General features: G+C 44.2%; 1 long non-coding RNA gene across 1 annotated transcript in view; it reads left to right on the top strand.

Moving 5' to 3' along the window:
• The window catches only part of LOC125484495, a 69,581-nt gene that overhangs the window by 5,104 nt on the left and 42,335 nt on the right, over positions 1-22,142 (top strand). Inside the window, exon 2 of the long non-coding RNA XR_007263332.1 lies at positions 1,090-1,192. This is a non-coding gene — a long non-coding RNA (uncharacterized LOC125484495). The remainder of the gene's footprint in view (positions 1-1,089; positions 1,193-22,142) is intronic.

Below are 22,142 nucleotides of genomic sequence, written 5' to 3'. Positions count from 1 at the left end.
ACTCAACATTACGTCCCAACTCCTACACTCAAATCTCACTGTATAATTGAACAATATCGAACGCTATCTCTATATTTGGTATCACTAGTCTGCAAATTATATATGCCATACATGTGTATATATGTGTGTTTATTACAACTGGTAAAGTAATCTGATTAAAACAGTAAAACAGCATTCAACAACAACAACAACAACATCAAAAACAAATTTGCTGGAAAAGCTCAGCAGGTCTGGCAGCATCTGTGAAGGAAAAAACAGAGTTAATGTTTTGGGTCTGGTGACCCTTCCTCAGAAGGTTCTGAGGAAGACCCTGTTCTGAGGGAGGGTCACCGGACCTGAAACGTTAACTCTGTTTTTTTCCTTCACGGACGCTGCCAGACGTGCTGAGCTTTTCCAGCAACTTCTGTTTTTGTTCCTGATTTACAGCATCCGCAGTTCTTTTGGTTTTTACTTAGTAAAACAGCATTATTATAAATAGTATGTTTGCTTCCTGGTACGTTAACATAGCTGTAATATCTCCAGTGTATCATATGCAACAATCTGGCTGTGTATAATTTATTTCCCTCTGCTCTATTATAGTTCAACATAAAAACCAAAAGAACTGCGGATGCTGTAAATCAGGAACAAAATCAAATTTGCTGGAAAAGCTCAGCAGGGTCTGGCAGCATCTGTGGCGGAGAAAACAGAGTTAACATTTCGGGTCCGGTGACCCTTCCTCAGAACCGGACCCTAAACATTAACTCTGTTTTCTCCTCCACAGATGCTGCCAGACCTGCTGAGCTTTTCCAGCAACTTTGTTCTTGTATAGTTCAACATAGTCTTGTGTTATACACAGTAGTGCTCCATTGTATATAACAACGTGATCACTCTCCTTCCCTGGTACAGGTGAGGAATGCTATCCAGATGCTTGTGGTCTGGGTCAGACTCTCTCCCTGAGGACACCGTGTTGGCATTGCCAATTCTTACCTGTGTGGTGGCTGTTGAAGTGCCTATGCTGCCAATCTCAATATCCTGGCCATACCAGGAAACCACACAAGGAATGGGCAAGCAGGCTAATTTGTTTTTTTCCCTTTGTTTCACCTTCTGTAGCCTTAGGCAATCGTGTTGATGCACAGAGGCAGTAGGCTGAGGATGGATTTGCTGTATCTCCTGGCCTTCACAATCGTCTTTGGACAGTGCACTGGCATAAGGGGTAAGTAAAATATTCACACTGATAATTTCTCTCTCGTGCTGAGCATTGGGGAGTGAAAGAATGGGGTCTGTACACCGGATACCAGGGTAATTCCAACAGAAGTACAAGGTAAATCATGAATTAGGAATTAGTTGCCAAGCTTTAGATTTAAAAGCATTTAGATTGCAGGGCAAAGCAAGTTTGAAAGTGTTTAGGGGTTCTTAGAGCAGTTTAAAGGAGAGGAGTTGCTGGGATATGATTTCATTTCCAATAATTGTATAAATTGGAGCACTCAGTGGAAAATTGGACAGTGGGATTACCCATGACTGAATCGAGCTCAGTTTCCCCCCACAAACTTGTGGAAGAGACAACGGGTGGACTCTAACCAAGGGTATCCTGCTTGGTTAACCCCTTTGTCTTCTACCCAGTGCAAAAGAGGGATGACGTGTGGAAGAATGTATAAGAGTGGTGGTTACTGTCTTAAGAGAATAAAAAACCTTGCATTTACATAGTAACTTCCACTCCCTCGGAATGTCTCAAGCCACTTTGCAGACAATGAATAATTTTCTTAAACTTTGGTCGAATGTAAAAAATAAGTACACAGCATGCCATCACAAGTAAAGATGCAAGTAATGACCAGATCACTTGTTTTAGGTATTGATTGAGAGATGAATGTTGGCCGGGATACTGGGAAGAACCTCTTACTTACTACAAAATACTGCTCTGGGATCTTTTGCATTAATATAAGAAGGCAGATGGGGTTTCAATTTAGCATTTAATGCATAAGACAGTTCCTCTAGCACTCGCTTGGAATTGTACAGAGCGTGAGTGTCGATATTTGTGGAGATAGCGGGCACCTCTCAGTTTGTAGAGAAGGGCACAGTGAACACCAATAGCAGAATTGATTAGCAATGCCACACAAACATAGTCAGGCTCAGAACGACTTGATACCATCCAAATATTTGGTTAAGAATAACAACTAACTTCTTAAAGCAGGAAGCTGAATATTGAGAGCTGAGAACCATTGCTTTCCTTGTATTGTCATGTTTATAGTGAAATACCTTTTTACAGTGAAAAAATCTATTTTCTGTCCTGCATCTCTGATTTTCTGATGCCACTAACTGTCCTTGGCCAAGGAAGTGGTGAGCGGCCTACTCTATGTTCAAAGTTGGCTGGTGTGCCCAGTTGGGCACAATGTACACCACTAGACTGGTACAGACTTGGCTCCAGATGTGATTAAAACTATTTCTGGGATGTGGGCATCATTGGTAGGACTGGCGTGTGTTGGTCACCATCAGTGGCCTCTCAGAAGGTAACACCATCTTAAACCAGTGCGTGAATATTCCCCTGCAATAACATAGGGTCCGGGATTCTGTCAGAAGATGATGAAGGAACAGGGATATATTTCCAAGTCAAAATGGCGTGTGGCTCGGGGAACTTGAAGATAAGAGTGATAGGGGTGGACCACTTGACCCCTTTGTCGACAAGATCACAGCTGATCTGCTTGTGGCTTTGATTCCATCTCCCTGCCCGTCCCTCGATGACCTTTGACTGTATTGTCAGTCAGAAATCTGTGACACCAGCCTGGAATGACTTCAGTGCGAAACCGTGCACCTGTTGCTCTTGTCTTTCGACAAGACAGAAGTCACAGGTTTGGAATGTATTCCAAAGGGGAAGGTCTTTGATGGGATCGGAGGTGAGAGTGATTCACAAAAGGCTGACGTTGCTAGGCAATGAGGTCTGGGAATGAAGAGTGGCTATTTGAGTAAGGGTTCCAGAGACACTCACTCGTAAAGGAGTGTACTTACATTTATCCATCAATCCATCTTATGGTCTGTTCTTGTAGCACTGGCCAGAAGTGATCCTCTGCACAATCTGTGAAGTCTGGCTCATTTTGAGGTGCTGTAATTCAAGGAACAGTATGACCCGTTATTCAACAACATTTCCCCAAAAATCACACAAGCACTTATTTATTTCGTGAGTGAAAAATCCAGTATTTAGACTTACTTCTCAGTTTTGCCCCTCTGCGGGATATCTGGGACATCCGAGCAGGATAAGAAACAACGTATCTATTATTCGATTGAAAGAAGGAAACCCTTGCAGATGCACTTAGAGTCTAAACCTTGAACTATGAGTTACAATATTTAATTCAATGTAAAATCATGAGTCATAGATTCATGAAACATGGAAGTAGTTTCCTTCAATTAACGTTCAACTTTTTAATTCTCCATCAAATGTTCTGAAGGAATGAATCTCCACACTTGTAGAATTATAGTTTTTGTGCCATGCCATTATTAATTCTTATGTCACTATTAAAAATGCACCAATGCTAGATTTCTTTTCCTGACATAGTGTCATAGAGTCATAGAGCTGTATAGCACAGAAACAAACCCTTCAATCCAATACATCCATGCCAACCAGATATCCTAAATAAATCTAGTCCCATTTGCCAGCATTTGGCCCATATCCCTCTAAATCCTTCCTATTCATGTACCCATCCAGATGCCTTTTAAATGTTGTAATTGTACCAGCCTCCACCACTTCCTCTGGCAGCTCATTCCATACATGCACCACCCTCTGTTTGAAAAAATTGCCCCTTAGGTCCCTTTTAAATCTTTCCCCTCTCACCTTAGACCTATGCCGTCTAGTTTTGGACTCCCCTGCCCTGGGCAAAACGTGTTGCCTACTTACCCTATCCATGGCCATCACGATTTTATAAACCTCTATAAGGTCATCACTCAGCCTCCGTCGCTCCAGAGAAAATAGCTGCAGGCTATTGAGCCTCTCAGTACAGAACAAACACCCCAACCCTGGCGACATCCTCATAAATCTTCTCTGAACCCTTTCAAGTTTCACAACATCCTTCCTATAGCAGGGAGACTAAAATTGCGTGCAATATTCCAATAGTGGCCTAGCCAATGTCCTGTACAGCTGTAACATGTCCTCCCAACTCCTACAGTCAATGCACTGACCAATAAAGGCAAGCAAACCAAACGCCTTCTTCACTATCCTGCCTACCTGCAACTCCTCTTTCCACAAACTATGACCCTGCACTCCAGAGTCTCTTTGTTCAGCAACACTCCCCAGGACCTTACAATTAAGTGTATAAGTCCTGCCCTGATTTGCCTTACCTCACATTTATCTAAACTAAACTCCATCTGCCACTCCGCGGCCCATTGGCCCATCTGATCAAGGTCCCATTGTACTCTGAGGTAACCTTCTTTGCTGCCCACTACACCTCCAATTTTGGTGTCATCTGCAAATTAACCATACCTCCAATGTTCACATCCAAATCATTTATATAAATGATGAAAGCAGTAGACACAGCACTGATCTTTATGGCACACCTATGATTACAGGCCTCTAGTCTGAAAAGCAACCCTCCACCACCACTCTTTGAGCCAGTTCTATATCCAAACGATTAATTCTCCGTCTATTCCATGTGATCCAACCTTGCTAACCAGTCTACCATGAGGAACTTTGTCGACTGCCTTACTGAAGTCCATATAGATTAGGTCCACCACTCTGTCCTCTTCGATCCTCTTCATTACTTCTTCAAAAACCTCAATCAAGTTAGTGAAACATGATTTCCCACGCACAAAGCCATGTTGACTATCCCTAATCAGTGCTTGTCTTTCCAAACACATGTAAATCCTGTCCCTCAGGATCCCCTCCAACAACTTGCCCACCGCTGATGTCAGACTCACCGATCTATAGTTCCCTGGCTTTTCCTTACTAACTTTATTAAATATTAGCACCACATTAGCCAACCCCCAGTCCTCTGGCACCTCACCTGTGGCTATCCATGATACAAATATCTCAGCAAGGGACCCACCAATCACTTCCCTAACTTCCCACGGACTTTTAGGGTACACCTGATCAGATCCCGAGGATCTATCCACCTTTATGCATTTTAGGCCATCCGGTACTTCCTCCTCTGTAATATGGGCATTTTTCAAGGTGTCACTACCTATTTCCCCACATTCCATATCTTCCATATCCTTCTCCACAATAAATACTGACACAGAACACTCATTTAGTACCTCCCCCATCTCCTGCATGTAGGCAGCCTTGCTGATCTTTAAGGGGGTTAAAATTGAATCAGAGATAGTAGGAACTGCAGATGCTGCAGAATCCGAGACAACAAGGTGCAGGGCTGGATGAACACAGCAGGCCAAGCAGCATCATAGGAGCAGAAGACTAACCCTTTTGTCCTTAATGGATTTGTAGAATCCCTTTGGATTCTCATTAACCCTATTTCCTCAAGCTATTTCATGTCCCTTTTTGCCCTCCTGATTGCTCTCTTAAGTATACTCTTACTGCCTTTATATTCTTCTAGGGATTCACTCGATCTCTGCTCTCTATACCTGACATAAGCTTCCTTCGTTTTCTTGACAAAAACTTCAATTTCTCTAGTCATCCAACATTCCCTACAACTACCAGCCTTGCCCTTCACTCTAACAGGAACATCCTGTCTCTGGACTCTCGTTGTCTCATTTTTGAGGGCTTCCAGCCGTCCCTTGACCTGTGAACATCCACCCACAATAAATTTTGAAAGTCCTGATGAAGGGTTTTGGCCCAAAACGTTGACCTTCCTACTCCCCTGATGCTGTCTGACCTGCTGTGCTTTTCCAGCCTCGCATCTATAGAATCTGGCTTCTAGCATCTGCAGTCCTTACTGTCTCCAATTTTTGGAAGTCCTTGCCTAACACCGTCAAAATTGGCCTTCCTCCACTTTAGAACTTTAACTTTTCGATCCAGTCTATCCTTTTTCATTTCTATTTTAAAACTAATGGAATTATGGTCACTGGCCCCAAAGTGCTCCCCCACTGACACCTCAGTCAACTGCTCCTGCCTTATTTCCCCCAAGAGTGAGTCAAGTTTTGCATCTTCTCTAGTAGATACACCCACATACTGAATCAGAACATTTTCTTGTAAGAACTTAAAAAATTATTCTCCATCCATTTCCCGCTTACTACTGGGTGATCTATTGTACAATCCCAAAAAGGTCATCATCCCTTTCTTATTTCTCAGTTCCACCCAATTAACTTCCCTGTACGTATTCCCAAGAATATCCTCCCTAAGTACAGCTGTAATGTTATCCCTAATCAAAAATGCCTCCCCCCACTCTTCTCTCTTGCCCCCCCTTTAGATCCTTACTATAGCATCTATACCCTGGACCATTATGCTGTCCATCTCTGAGACAGATCTCTGTAATTGCTATGATATCCCACTGCCAAGTTCCCAACCATGCCCTGAGTTCATCTGCCTTACCTGTTAGGCCTCTTGCATTGAACTAAATGCAGTTTAATTTATCAGTCCTACCTTGTTCTCTGCTTTGTTCCTGCCTGCCCTGACTGTTTGACTTGCTCCTTTTCCCAACTACATCAGTCACAAACTCACCTCCTTCCTCACTATCTCCGAGTCCCACCCACCCCCAATCCTCCCTTACAAGTTTAAATCCTCTTGTAGCAAATCTCCCCACCAGTATATTAGTCCCCTTCCAATTCAGGTGCAATCTGTCCTTATACAATCTGTCACTTCTACCCCAGAAGAGATCCCAATGATCCAAAAATGTGAATCCTTCTCCCCTGCACCAGCTCCTCAGCCACACATTCATCTGCCCTATGCTCCTATTCATGATCTCACTAGCTCGTGGCACTGGGAGTAATCCAGATATTACTATCCTCGAGGAGCTACTTTTAAAATTCCTGCCTAACTTCCTATATTCTCTCCTTAGAATCTTGTCCTTATCTCTTCCTATGTCATTAGTTCCCATGTGTACAATAACCCCCTGCTGCTTATCTCCCCTTTGAGAATATTCTGCACCGTCTCCAAGATATCCTAGATCCTGGCACCAGGGAGGCAACACACCATTCTGATGTCTCACTGTCGGACGCAGAAAGGTCTGTCTGTGCCTCTGACTAGACAGTCCCCTATCACAATCGACCTCTTGGAGCCTGACATATCCCTCGTTACATTAGAGCCGGTCTCAGTACTAGAAACCTGGCTGCCCATGCTACGTTCCCCCTGAGAGCCCAATCACCCCCTACATTTTCCAAAACCACATACTCATTGCCATGGGGATAGCCACAGGAGACTCCTGCACTACCTGCCTCCCTCGCCTACCTTTCCTGGAGGCCACCCATCTACCTGACTGTATCTGTGGTTCTCCTCCCTTTCTACAGTTGCTATCCATCATACCCCCTAGCTTCTGTAAATTCCTTATTGCCTCTAACTGCTGCTCCAAACAATCCATGTAATCTGATAGGATTCGCAACCAAGCACACTTCCCTGCAGACATAACCATCAGCAACATGGAAACTCTCCCTAATCTCCCACATCCAACAGGAACAGCACATCACTCTACTAAAGGCCATCTTTGCACCTTAACCATCTACAGACCTAGAAAATAGCACCGTCTTACTGCCCTAAAAACACTGCTCCAGGCTAGCTTACTACCTATTTTTTATATTTTTAAAATTTAATCAAGAGACAGATCTCAATAAAAACATATAATCAAAGAGGAACCCACTCTACTTGATATTATAGATTTACAAAAAAAAAAAACAATAAGGTTACACTTTAAAAAGCCACTTAGCTGCTCCCCTGCTGTAAGCTCCCACATAGGTTTCTCCCAGGACAGCTGTGAATTTCACTGCTTATTCATTTTTCTTCGATGATCTCTGATGTCCAGAGATACTTGAAACCAAACTGCAGAAGCAGTCAGCTGCGCAGATTCACTGCTGGGTCAGACAGCTGTGCAGGTTTATTTCTCTGTTTGATTCCCTTCCCATGTGGGTCACTGCCCTTAATCTGTGTTCCTCCTATTTAAAGTGTAATTGGTTTGATCTTTCATCCCCCAAAGTTCCAAAACTATGCAACAGCTTATAAAACAGTAATCACTACTCTTGGAATTCCAGAAAAGCAGCTCCAACACGGAATCTTATGGCCTTATGGCCACAACTTTTTCCCACCTGGACATGTTTGGCATGGTGACCCAGTGGTTAGCATTGCTGCCTCACAGCACTAGGGACCCAGGTTCAATTCCACCCTTGGGCAACTGTCAGTGTGGAGTTTTCACATTTTCCCCTTGTCTGTGTAGGTTTCCTCCAGGTGATCCAATTTCACCCCACAGTCCAAAGACATGCTGGTTAGCTGGATTGACCATGCTAACTTGTCCATAGATGTGTAAAATAGGTGGATTAGCCATGGGGAATGCGGGGGTAGTTTGGATGGGATGCTCTTCAGAGTGCCAGTGTGGACTCAATGGGCCGAATGGCCTGCTTCCACACTGTAGGGATTCTACGAACATCTTAGCCAAGAAAGTCAAATCCTCATTTACTTTATCACAAAGATTGTTGATCCGCAAATCGACTGGAGGAGCTGTCTGGATTTGACAGCAATTTACGGATCTCCATGTTTAACCAGGTCTGTGATGGTGCATGAGGTTGCTTTATAGTAATTGCCAAGCACTGATAGCCTCACTATTATTTCTTTGCGAAATCCAAGTGTACATCTAACCCTTGCGTCAATTCTCTCCCAGCTGCACTTTCCCTGTATTTTATCTCATGTCCTTTTTTTTTTGTTTTTCTGGCCAGGCTGTCCCCACACCCTGGTACTATCTCTCACACTGTGCTGCAAACTCCTTTCTAGGTCTATCCCAAACTTTTACTCTCCTACCAAAATGGTTTCCAGCTTTGAAAAGTTTCAAAACTATTGTTTGAGTTTCACTAAGAGGCAGGAAGCATCTCTGCAAAGCTGTGAATGTTGCTTTGATGACTGCAGCTGTTGGGTATATTTTAATCTTTGCAAGCCACGAGATGACGTTCTGGACTGGGTGAATTATTTGAAAGGGATTTGCTGTTCTCCCCTTTCATCATTTTACAACAGTCCATATTTCGCAAGTCTCGCTTACTTCCAGCAAACTTATTTTTATGGGAAGGTATATGGTACACTTTATGTTGTCTTTGTTAGTTGAGTGAAAGGTACAGTCAGGGTTCAACAGCAACACGAATGAGGAACTTCAGAAACTGGAGAAGCTGGACACGTCTCATTTTTATTCACTTACACGATGTGGATGTCTCTGGATGGGCCAGTATTTATTGCCCGCCCTTAGTTGCCCCTGAGAAGGTGGTGGTGAGCTGCCTTCTTGAACCGCTGCAGTCCATGTGGGTAGACACACAATACTGTTAGGGAGGGAGTTCCAGGATTTTGACCCAGTGAAACTGAAGGAACAATGATATATTTCCAAGTCAGGATGGTGAGTGGCTTGGAGGGGAACTTGCAGGGGGTGGTGTTCCCATGTATCTGCTGCCCTTGTTCTTCTAGATGGAAGTGGTCGTGAATTTGGAAGGTGCTGTCTGAGGATCTTTGGTGAATTTCTGTAGTGCATCTTGTTGCTCCTGAGTGTTGGTGGGTGGCGGAACTAAATATTTGTGGATTGGATGCCAATCAAGCGGGTTGCTTTGTCCTGGATGGTGTCAAGCTTCTTGAGTGCTGTTGGGGCTACACCCATCCAATCAAGTGGGGGGTATTCCATCACACTCCTGACTTGTGCCTTGTAGATGGTGAACAGGCTTTTGGGGAGACAGGAGGTAAGTTACTCGCTGCAGGATTCCTAGTCTCTAACCTTGTCACCATAGTACAGCTAGTGCAGTTCAGTTTCCAGTCAATGGTAACCCCACCTATGTTGATCTAGTGACATCATTCCATTGAACGTCAAGGATGATGGTTAGATTTTCTCTTGCTAAAGATGGTCATTACCTGGCATTTGTATGGCATGAGTGTTATTTGTTCCTTGTTCACTAAAGCCTGGATATTTTTGCACTGGATATTACTTCCCTCTATCAACCTAAGCTCGTATGTTGTCCAAATCTTGTTACGTGAGGTCCAGACTGTTCCAGTATTTGAGGAGCCACAAATGGTACTGAACACTGTGCAGGCATCAGCATCCCCACTTCTGACCTTATGATGAAAGGAAGGTCATTGATGAAGCAGCTGAAGATGGTTGGGCCTAGGACATTATCCTGACAAACTCCTCAGTTCTTCTGAGAATGAAGGAGGTAAAAATGTGTGCTTTCTAAAGCTGTGAACAGAGGGGCTGGAGTAACCAGCAGAATAGATAGTGAGGTGCCTAAGGCAAAAGAGAAAGGCAGTGGTAATGGTGGTAAAGGAGGGATAGACCTCTAACATAGGTGTAAATGTTAGCTGTGAAAAGGAGAAAAAGGATCAACTCTGGATCGACCAAATAGTTACAATCAGGAACACGCTGCCTGAAGGGTTGGTGGAGGCAGTTTTAATTGTGGCATTCAAAAATAAATTGTGAGAGGTGAGCATTTTACAGAGTGCAAACATTCAACGCGCTCAATAAAAGTCGGTCCAGTTGGTAAATTAGGACCAATAGAGAGCAATTGTCACTTTATGTGTACAAGGTAAATGTAAACCATTATATATATTGCCACCACTGCAGAAATGTACAAATAGCAGGAGAAGCTATTCCTTCACTGTAGGCAATCAATCAGGAAGAATGATCCCCCTAGTTGCATAGAGGACAAAATGACCATCAGAGGTCCACTGGACCCCAGCAACAGAAATAGATGAGCAACAGTAATTATCATATCAACAGAACTCGCCCCAGGAATGACACACATCAGAGAAAAGAATATAACCCCAGAAATGAGCAGATTTCAGAAGAACAGCCAACAACAATATAAGCATGTCCCATTAGGAGACTTGCACAGTTGAAAGACTATTCATGGAATGCATATGCAGAGACTGACAAAAGTCAAATTGAATACATTGTTAATACACTGTTTTGTTAACGATCATTTTTTTTGTGACCATGTTCATTGGGTAATTAGAATAAGTTTTGCAAGTGATAGTGCATGCATTTTTTTAATGAAAAGTGGGATTAGTCATGTAACCTATACCTGTGTTGTGAGTGCTTTTGTCTGTAATCTGTAGTAGCTATTAAACAAACATCATAGAGTCGTAGAGTCATACGGCATGGAAACAGACCTTTCGGTCCAACCAGTCCATGCTGAACATAATCCCAAACTAAACTAGTCCCACGTGCCTGCTCCTGGCCAATACCTCTCCAAGCCTTTCCTACTCATGTTCTTATCCAAATGCCTTTTAAACATAGTAATTGTATCCACATCCACCACTTCCTCAGGAAGTTCATTCCACACGTGAAACACACGCTGTGTAAAAAATTTTCCCTTCATGTCTTTTTTAAATCTCTCTCCTCTCACCTTAAAAATGTGCCCCCTAGTCTTGAAGTACTCCATCCTAGGAAAAAAGATACGCACCATTAACCCTATCTATACCCTTCATGATTGACATGCATCTCATTGATCAGATCAATGTGACCCAGCCAAGGTAAGCTGATGCAGTTTTCATGAAGTGTGTCCAACAGTGACAACTGTGACCACTTTTTGAGATCTCCTGAAGAATTAGCACTTTAATACCATTACTGATTAAGAAACACAGTCTCTACATGAAGCAGTAATCTTTATACAGGGCGACAGAGTGACTTAGGTGAAATGCACTGTATGTTGCTACACATGGAACTTCAGGGAGCTTCTTATTTTCCATTCTGTTAACAAAGGCATTCATCCTTTTTTTTAAGCTAGAGAACTGCAGGTGCTGGAAATCAGAAACAAAAATAGAAATTTTTAGGAAAAGCTCAGCAGATCTGGCAGCAACTGTGGAGAGAAATCCGAGTTAACATTTCAGGTCCAGTGACCCTTCTTCAGAATTAATCTGTTTATTTTTAGATTAGATAGAAGATAGAGGAACTTCATACAATTGTCTAAACATACTGCTATGTAACTGGAAGCAAATAGTTAGGGTAGCTGTGTCTTGCTGGTATTACAAGTGGTCAACCTTAGGGTTAAATTGTAGCTTCAGAGCAGAGATCAATGACTTGGTCTTCATTAGTTGATACACAAAACTTGATTTGATCTGATTTGATTTATTGTTGTCACACGAACCTAGGTACAATGAAAAATGTTGTTTTTCATGCAGTACAGGAAGAGGCAGAGGGTGGCACAGCGGCTCAGTGGTTGGCACTGCTGTCTCACAGCACCAGGGACCCGGGTTTGATTCCACCCTCGGGCGACTGTCTGTGTGGAGTTTGCACATTCTCCCCTGTGTCTGCGTGGGTTTCCTCCGGGTGCTTCAGTTTCCTCCCACAGTCCAAAGATGTGCAGGTTAGGGTGGATTGGCCATGCTAAGTTGCCCCATAGTGTTCAGGGTTATAGGGAGATGGGTCTGGGTGGGATGCTCTGAGGGTCGGTGTAAACTTGTTGGGCTGAAGGGCCTGTTTCCACACTGTAGGGATTCTATGATCCTAACATACAAAGATAGTACAGAGTGAGGAATACAAAGCTATGGCTGCAAAGAAGGTTCACAACAGCAACTGTTCAACACTAGATTTGAAATTTGAGTGGTCCATTCAGCAGTCTAAAGAGAGCAGAGAAGAAGCTGTTCTTGAATCTGTTGATACATGTATTTAAGCTTTTGTATCTTCTGCTTCACATAAGAGTTTGGAATAGCATATAACCAGGGTGGGAGGGGTCTCTGATGATGTTGGCTGCTTTCTCGAGGCAGTGGGAAGTGTAGATGGAGTCATTGGATGGAAGTTTGGATTGTGTAATGAATTTGGCATGTGTTCACAATTCTCTATAGTTTCTTACTTGAAACTTGCTGGTAACAAAACAGCATGAGGGGGCAATAGGTGGGGAGTAAACAGTAAGAAAGTTTGTAAAGGGCTGCCAAAGGAGATAGTCTAAAATATAACATGATTAGGGTCCAACATTCTGCAATGCCAAACCTTTAAAAGTAGAGACACAGCTCCTGGACAAACGCACGAGTGAGCAGTGCATGTTAAAGTGTCAATTGCCAATTTGTACCTCGCTATGATTCAACAAATACTTCCCTTTTACGAAACTGTTCAATTCATGTCTGTTGTACAACGTAGCTATTCAAGGGAAACAGAAAGGTCTGAGAATGAAGGGCAGCAGGGCGAGAAACAAAGAAAACAGGAACAGGAGTAGGCCATTCAGCCCTTTGAGCCTGCTGCCCCATTCTTCAGGGTCACGGGGAGTCTGTGTCTGCCCCTAACTCCATGAATTCCAGATGATATCATGGTCAGCTTTAACTATGAAAGATGAACCTGCATCTTCTGTGTTGGAGATCAGAGGCTGAGCGGTGACCTTATAGAGGTTCTTACAATCAGGAAGGGCATGGATAGGGTGAATAGCCAAGGCCTTTATCTCGAGGTAGAAGAATCCAAAACTAGAGGGGCATAGGTTTAAGGTGAGAGGGGAAAGATTTAAAAGGGACCTGAGGGGCAACTTTATCACTCAGAGGGTATGGAACGAGCTGCCAGAGGAAGTGCTGGAGATTGGTACAATGATACTTAAAAGGCATCTGGATGGGTATGTGAATAGGAAGGTTTTACAGGGATATGGGCCAAATGCTGGCAAATGGGACTAGATTAATTCAGGATATGTGGTCGGCACGGCCAAGTTGGACCGAAGGATCTAATTCCGCGCTGTACAACTCTATGACTCTATGAAAGAAACTTTCCTCTCTGTTTACCCTGTAATGAGGCACACAGCAAGAACAGTGCATTTAATTCCCACCTTTATCCAAAGATGTGCAGGTTAGGGTGGATTGGCCGTGCTAAATTGCCCCGTAGTTTCCATGGATGCGTAGGCTAGGTGGGTTAGCCATGGGGAATGTGAGGTTATGGGGATAGGGTGCTGAGTCTGAGCGAGTTGTTCTTCGGAGGGTTGGTGCAGACTCAATGGGCTGAATGGCCTCTGTCCGCTCTAGTGGGTTCTTTGACGCTATCATTTATCATCACTAGGTATTTCCACAGAAATTCTCCCAAAGTTCTGCTGTGAATTTGGAGGAAGGTAACTTGAGAAATCAGTGTCAATACTGTCTGGGAGCCATTGAATGTTTTATCTGAGGTTTAAAGCAGATCTATTACGAACTGTTCAACCATTATCCACCACTCTCAACTTTCCACCCCGTTGCTATTGGAGGAATGTAAAAGTAGTCCAGGTGTAGTGGTTAACCCAAAAGCATTCCCTTCACACCTTGCCACAAGGCGCAATGTTTGCTTTTTATTTCAGGTTTGGTTGATTCTCTGCTGATGTTACAGCAGAGAATGGGGAAAGCTGCACAGATATTCCAGCTTGTGTTTGTTTAACTGAGTCTGAGATACACACAGTGTTAAATTCGCACATTCACTCACAAAATGCACACTGTTATAAACTCGGAAATCCCCGCTGTCAAATTAACTTTGTTATATCGGTCCAATTAGTTTGACTGCTGTCTCCCAGCATGAAGACCCTACACTCCTGACCTGGCCATGAGTGGCCCCATATTAACTGCGCGTGGTGTTCTCTCACATGGTGTAATATCTTTGTCTCAGAGACAGACACGCATGCATACATGCAGTGACTACACACAGGTTTATATGCAGGTTCTGTCTCAGACCTGGGCATGGTGGCTCAGTGGTTTGCACTGCTACCTCACAGTGCCAGGGACCCGGGTTCAATTCCACCCTCAGGCAACTGTCTGTGTGGAGTTTGCACATTCTCCCCGTGTCTGTGTGGGTTTGCCCTCTGGGTGCTCTGGTTTCCTCCCACAGTCCAAAGTTGTGCAGCTTAGGTGGATTGGCCATGCTAAATTGTCCATAGTGCCCAGGATATATAGGCTAGGTGGGTTAGCCATGGGAAATGCAGGGTTATGAGGATGGTGGGGGGAGGTGCTGGGTCTGGGTGGGATTCTGTTTGGAGGGGCAGTGTAATCTCGATGGACTGAATGGCCTCTTTACACGTGGTTTGGATCCTATGACGTACGCACAGGAATGTGTGCAGTGGTCACATACACACAATGCTGTGTTTGTTGTACAGCCACACACACTGTGCTGGTGTTTATTTCTGTCTGTCACAGACATGCAGAGTGTGTACGCTGTCCTCTTTCACAGTATGCAAGATTACAGTGCCACAGCATCCTTATTGTCTAAGTCAATTACATACTAAGTTAAAGTTCAGAATTGTCCATTTTAAATTTTATTTATAAATTTTAAATAGCTCATTACCCAGATTTTCTTGTTTTGTGTGTGAGTAAGCTCCAATGTTACGTATCGAACTCGAGACAGCCAATGAGGTAAAGAGAGATGAGAGGACAGTGGAGTTAAGTATTGTGCCTGACTGCACACCGTTACCAAGGTACAGCAATTGCTGGAATAGCTCAGCAGGTCTGGCAGCATCTGTGGGGAGAAATCAAAGTTTTGGGTCCATTGACCCTTTGTCAGAACTGTTCTGAAAAAGAACCCGAAACATTAATGCTGATTTCTCCCTCCAGGTGTCTGTGTGTGTGTGTAAGTATATATGTGTGTGTGTGTGACAGGGTTAGTGTCTGTGCCCACGTCCTGCATGAATGATCATATCCAAATCTAGCATTCAGGTTTAGGAGTAAAGTGGCAGAAACGGTGTGTTGACCAGAAAATCCTGTGTTAGGTTGGTGGACAGAGTATATAGAGTACTGCGTTCAATTACAGGAAGGGTGTGGAAGCTTTGGAGAGGGTGCAGAAAAGGTTTATCAGGATGCTGCCTGGATTAAAGGGTATGAGCTATAAGGAGATGCTGAGGAGAGACTTGATAAAAGTCTGTAAAATTATGAGATGCATAGATAGGGTTGACAGTCAGAATCTTTTTCCCAGAGTTGAAATGTCTAATACTTGGCGGCGTGCATTTAAGGTGAGATGGGGAGAGTTCAAAGGAGATGTGAGAGGCAAGTTTTTTCCACAGAGAGCGGTAGGAGTCTGGAATGCACTGCCAAAGATATTGGTGGAGGCAGATGCGATAGGCGTGTTTAAGGGGCTTTTAGGTAAGCACTTGAACATGCAAGGAATGGAGGGACGTGGACCAAGGGCAGGCAGAAGGGATTACTTTAATTTGGCATCATGTTCGGCACAACATCGTGGGCCAAAGGCCCATTTCTGTGCTGCACAGTTCTATGTTCAATGTTCTAAAGTGGGATCTGATCCAAAGAGTCACTGGGAGATTCTGTCCCTGTTCTCTCAGTAAATCTGGGTACAGTGTTACTTTCAGAGTGTGACATCGGCTGAGCATTCCAAACTTTCAGCCACAGGGTAGAAGGAAATGCCCGCTGCATGAACAGATAATGAGAAAGGATTGGTAATTCTAGACCTTCAGAAATGTTTCTAAAGCAGTGTATCCCTATCACAGGCTACTTGACTCTCTTCTTCACCTCAAACCCCCTTATTCCTCTCATCCTCCCCTCCAATCTGCATTATCTCAGAACCTTGTTCCCTCCATACACTTTTGCAGCCCGAGCCCATATTCACTTTCCTGTCTACTGAAACGGCCATTTTTCAATTTTATTCCAAATGTAGATTTTTGGAATTTTTACTAAAGCTATCTTAGGCTCCGCCTCAACCATAGACTCCTACAGCATGGAAACAGATCCTTCGGTCCAACTTGTCCATGCTGACCAGATATCCTACGTAAGTCTAGTCCCATTTGCCAGCATTTGGCCCATATCCCTCTAAACCCTTCAATTCATGTACTCATCCTGATGCCTTTTAAATGTTGTAATTGTATCAACCTATACCATTTCCTCTGGCACCATACACACACCATCTGCTGCATGAAAAAGTTGCCCCTTAGGTCCCTTTTAAATCTTTCCCCTCTCACCTTAAACCTATGCCCTCTAGTTTTGGACTTCCCACCCTGGGGAAAAGACCTTGCCTATTCACCCTATCCATGCCCCTCATGATCTTATAAACCTCTATAAGGTCACCCCTCAGCCTCCAACGCTCCAGGGAAAAATAGCCCCAGTCTATTCAGCCTCTCCCTATAGCTCAAACCCTCCAACCCTGGCAACATCCTTGTAAATCTTTTCTGAGCCCTTTCAACTTTAGCAACATCCTTCCTACAGCAGGGAGACCAGAATTGCAGACAGTATTCAAAAAGTGGCCTAACCAATGATCTGTACTGCTGCAACATGACCCTCCCAACTCCCGTATTCAATGCACTGACCAATAAAGGTAAGTGTACCAAATGTCTTCTTTACCACCCTGTCTGCCTGCGACTCCACTTTCAAAGAAATTGCACCTGCACATCCAGATCTCTTTATTCAGCACCACTTCTTACTTCTCTCTGATTAGCCTTATTTCTCTTCTTGTATCCATATCTTTACAGTTTTCCATCTTAGCTTCCTCAATTGCTCAATGTCTAAATGCACTACATGGTGCAAAAGAAAGAACTTGCATTTATTTAGCACCATTCAGGTCCTCATAACCAACGAATCATTTAAAAGTCCAGTTGTGTGTAGGCATGCGCAGCTGCTGAAGTGTGCAGAGTGGTGTCCAATTCTAGTGTTTCCTCCATAACTAGGGTAGGATCGTAGCAATGGAATGGAAGCATCTGGCCAAAGTTCTCAGACCCAGTAATTCCAGCCATTATTCAGTCCTCAACCCTCTGAAATTGAAGAGTAGTCTTTCTCATCCTAAAATGCTTTTCTTGTGCTACAGTGGAATGCAATATACAAGGCACTGCCTCACCAGATCCCTCTGGACTTTTATTCTATTCACCGTGGACAATGTAGCTCAGCATTCTCAAGCAAAAGCAGAAGTTTCTGGAAAAGCTCAGCAGGTCTGGCAGCATCTGTGAAGAGAAAATCAGAGTTAACGTTTCGGGTCCAGTGAGCCAGAACTGTTCTGAGGAAAGGTCACCGGACCCGAAACGTTAACTCTGATTTTTTTCTTCCCAGATCCTGCCAGACCTGCTGAGCTTTTGGAGTTGTGGGTTGGTTCGCTGAGCTGACTGGTTTTCATGCAAACGTTTCGTCTCCCTTTTAGGTGACGTTATAGAAGGGAGACGCAACGCTTGCACCGAAACCATACTTCAACAACTCCAACCATAACCCGAGCTACGGCCTTCATTAAAACATTAAACCTGCTGAGCTTTTCCGGCAGCTTCTGTTTCTCATTCCTGATTTACAGCATCCGCAGTCCTTTCGGTTTTTACTTAGCTCAGCATTCTGTAGGTTTTTGGTTGCTGTTTCTCAAGGAGTCAGGGTTGTGATGACTATCTTGCCAAGATCATTATCAGAATCTCCCCTAACTAGTTGGACACTTGAAATAACAATGAGCCAAGTTGCTGCCCTCTAATCTGTACCACTGCAATGTTTAAGGTAAATAGAGGGTGGTGATGGCCTGGTGGTATTATCGTTGGACTGTAACTAGGAAACCCAGGTAATGTTCTGGGGACTTGGATTCCAAACCCAACCCAGCAGACAGTGGAATGCCCATTCATTAAAAATCTGGAATTAACCATTTAACGATGATTGTGAGTCCATTCCCAATTGTTGGGGGAGGAAAAACCCCTCTGGTTCCCTGATGTTCTCCAGGGAAAGAAATCTACCATCCTTACCTGGTCTGGCCTACATGTGACTCCAGACCCACAGCAACTGTGGCTGACTCTTAACAGCCCTCCTGTAAATAAATGCTGGCCTAGTCAATGAATGAATTTTTTTAAAAAAATAACCTCTCTGGTAGCTTTAAGGAAGTGAGATGGGTACAGGTGAGGGCACAGCCCAGATCAGAAATCCAAGTGCAGAACTGTTCATAATTCAGAGAGAATGTCTCTCATGGTGACAAAGAGAAAAGCTGATATTAATGTAAAGGGAAAAAAAAGCTTTGCATCTATATAACACCTTTCACAATCTCGGGGAAAGCACGTCACGGCCATGGAAGCACTTTTGAAGCAAAGACGCCGTTGTACTGTAATAGAAAATTGGAGATTAACAGTTTGACTACAGAATACACATGTGCTTTACTCTGCACCTGTTTGACTTGGGAGTCAGAATGGTTGGAATTTTGTATCTGACCTGTCTTGCGCTAGACCAGGGAACACTTGTTGCTGCATTCAGTTTACAGCATAAGATGTGACACCTGCCGGCTTCCACTTTGTAGAGAACTGACCACTGGATCACCAAAACAAGATGTAAATCCACCTCCTCTGCCTCTGGGTTGCTGCTGGTCATTTCTAACAGCATCCATCATCGCCCTCCAGCCTCTTGGTTTCCCAATCTCAAACATGGGAGAGATGGTAGGGAAGCAACTTGTCAGCCAAACAAAGTGCCCTCCACCAATAGAGCCCACTCCAGATACCACACGCCCACTCCACACCATCTCCACTCAACCTCTGCACTGGTTCCACCTCATCGAGAAAATGGGATGCAGTTGCTGTAATCAAACATGAAGCTTCTCTCTAATATCAAGGCAACAGACTTTACTGTCGACCTCAAACGTGTTGTCCTGGATACCAGGGGTCAACCTGGCCCCTCCATGGCGTTAGTACTGGTAAGTTCCCTTCATCATCGACCAATGAAGACCTCAGGCTATTGCTGAGGTGGTTCACTGTCCTCTGGATTTGATGGGTAATGATGGATGAGTTCATGGGTGCAGATTGGTGAAGATGGCACATGGCCAATGCACTGTGGAACTGCGACTCACTCAATCGAGTGCCCTTCCCCAGGCTGCCAAGGGAACGGGAGAATGACCAGCAGAGCACAAGAGCAACCAAGGATTGCTGGCCTTTTTATCGATTGGAATTGAAGGCAAGGAATTCGAAGTTTGAGTTTTGACAAAGCCTTGATTCGACCAGAGGTAGGCAGCTCTGAACAGCACACTCTGGGAGAGATACACTGGTCTCAGGCAGATGAGATCAAGACTCCAAGGGTTAAGATACAAGGAAAGATTATACAAATTAAGGTTGTGTTCCTTAGAATTCAGAAGTTTAATGGGTGATCTCATCTAAGTTTTCAAGAGTTTAAAAGGGAACAGGTAAGGTGGGGATTGGGAGAAAACTGTGTCTGATAGTTTGGTGAGTTTAGGAGTAGGGATCGTATTAAAAACAAATATAGTGAGAACTTTCTTTTGTGCTGCCACACACATACTCTGTTCCCTCCTTGGGGGACAGTGTTGGACAAGCTACAGTAGCAGGCTGATTATCAAAATGGCATATTGCAGCAACAACAATCCTTCAGTGGCCAGTGAGTCCCAGAGTGGGATTTGAACCTGTGCTCCTCGCTCAGGGCTCGGGCTTCCAACTCAAGACAGCTTTGTGACTTCTGACTCAGTTACAACCAGACAGAGCAGCCACTTGAAGCTTTGTTCTTTCTGGAAAGCAGACTAACAGTCACACAAAGCTAGGACAGACCGTCTTGAGTAACACTGCCACAAGGCCCAATTTTTACCAGTGACCTGTTTAGGGGATCCTTCTTCATGAAAAATCTGGTACTGTTTTATTTTAATCCATTCAAGGCATGAGGGCATCGCTGGCTGGGCCAGCATTTATTGGCCAGGGGGCAGTTATGAGTAAACTACATTACTTTGGGTGTGGAGTCACATGTAGGCCAAACCAGGTAAGGATGGCAGTTTCCTTCCCTAAAGGACATTAGTGAACCAGATGGTTTCTTGCTTGAAACTTACTGGTAACATAACAGCATGAGGGGGCAATAAGTGGGGAGCAAACAGTATGTATCCAGGACAACACGTTTGTTGTTGACGGTAAATCTAAACTAATCTAACCCAAATCTAGACTGTGATGCAGCCCAAGTCTTGACTGACCCTGACAAACCTCACACCTGGGCTAAGATGCGATGATGGTCGCTTGAGCGAAATAGAAATGTTGGTGCCCCCGCTACTGTAACCCAGCGCAGATCACTACCGAATGAGAGTCTTTCAAGTATGCAATTCTTTTAAAGATGAGCCCAAGTTGTTGATGACAATCTTGGGATCTGCTGTCTCTATCTGGTGCGGTTAAAATCATGATGTGGAGGTGCCGGTGATGGACTCGGGTGGACAAAGTCAGAAGTCATACAACACCAGGTTACAGTCCAACAGGTTTATTTGAAATCACAAGCTTTTGGAGCTCTGCTGCTTCGTCAGGACTATAACCTGGTGTTGTGCGACTTCTGACTCAGTTAAATCCAGAGAGGGGAGCCAGTTGAAGCTTTGTTCTGTCTGTGAAGTGGACTAACAGTTACACAAAGCCAGTACAGACTGCCTTGAGAGACACTGTCCCCACTTTAGGAAAGGCTGTGAGATTTCTCACTGAAATTCTGAGCCCGCTAGAAACAGGTGCCCCCAGATCCCAGGACAGCTGTGACCGCTGACAGACTTGCTGATAATATTGTGCTCCACATTCCGAAACACTATTCTCTCTGTACACGACTCCTGCTGGAGCTGCAAAAGCCCAGCAGAAGCCTGAACCAGACAACATCTGATGTTTCTTTTTAACGCCAGATTGAAAAGCTTGTTGGCGTTAGCGATTGTGGGGCGGGTTGGGGACGAGGCTTAAGGGTTGGGGGGAGGAGTTTGGACAGTTGTCCCTTTCTCTCTCGAAAGTTCCCCTCAAAAGAACCGCAGGCGGCCATCAGATAAGTTAGTGACTGAAGGTCTCCATGCAGGAGGGTCCCGAGCCTGGAGAGAGGGAACGAGGTAAATCAAGAGGAAGGGTAAATCAGAATAAGGTCCCAAACTGCTGTGAATGCTCGGTGGTGGAGGGAAAATAAAGGAGGCAATGGCCTGGTGGTATTATCGGGGGACTGTTTATCCAGAGACCCAGCTATTGTTCTAGAGACCCGGGTTTGAATCCTGCCAATAGCAGATGGTGGAATTTGAATTCAATTTTAAAAATGAAAATCTGTATTTAAGACTGTAATCTTAGAATCCCTACAGTGTGGAAACAGAACATTTGATAGGACATAGGACTCTACAGCACAGGAATGGGCCATTTGGCCCACGATGCTGTGCTGAATAAGACGTGAAATTAAACTAACCCATTCTGCATGCCCTTGGTCCCTACCCCACCATTCCTTGCATATCCATGTGCTTATCTAAAAGCCCCTT

Source organism: Rhincodon typus, chromosome 12 (genome assembly GCF_021869965.1).
Source record: "Rhincodon typus isolate 14 chromosome 12, sRhiTyp1.1, whole genome shotgun sequence".
Lineage (NCBI taxonomy): Eukaryota > Metazoa > Chordata > Chondrichthyes > Orectolobiformes > Rhincodontidae > Rhincodon > Rhincodon typus.
This window is presented reverse-complemented; position numbering and strand designations above follow the sequence as displayed.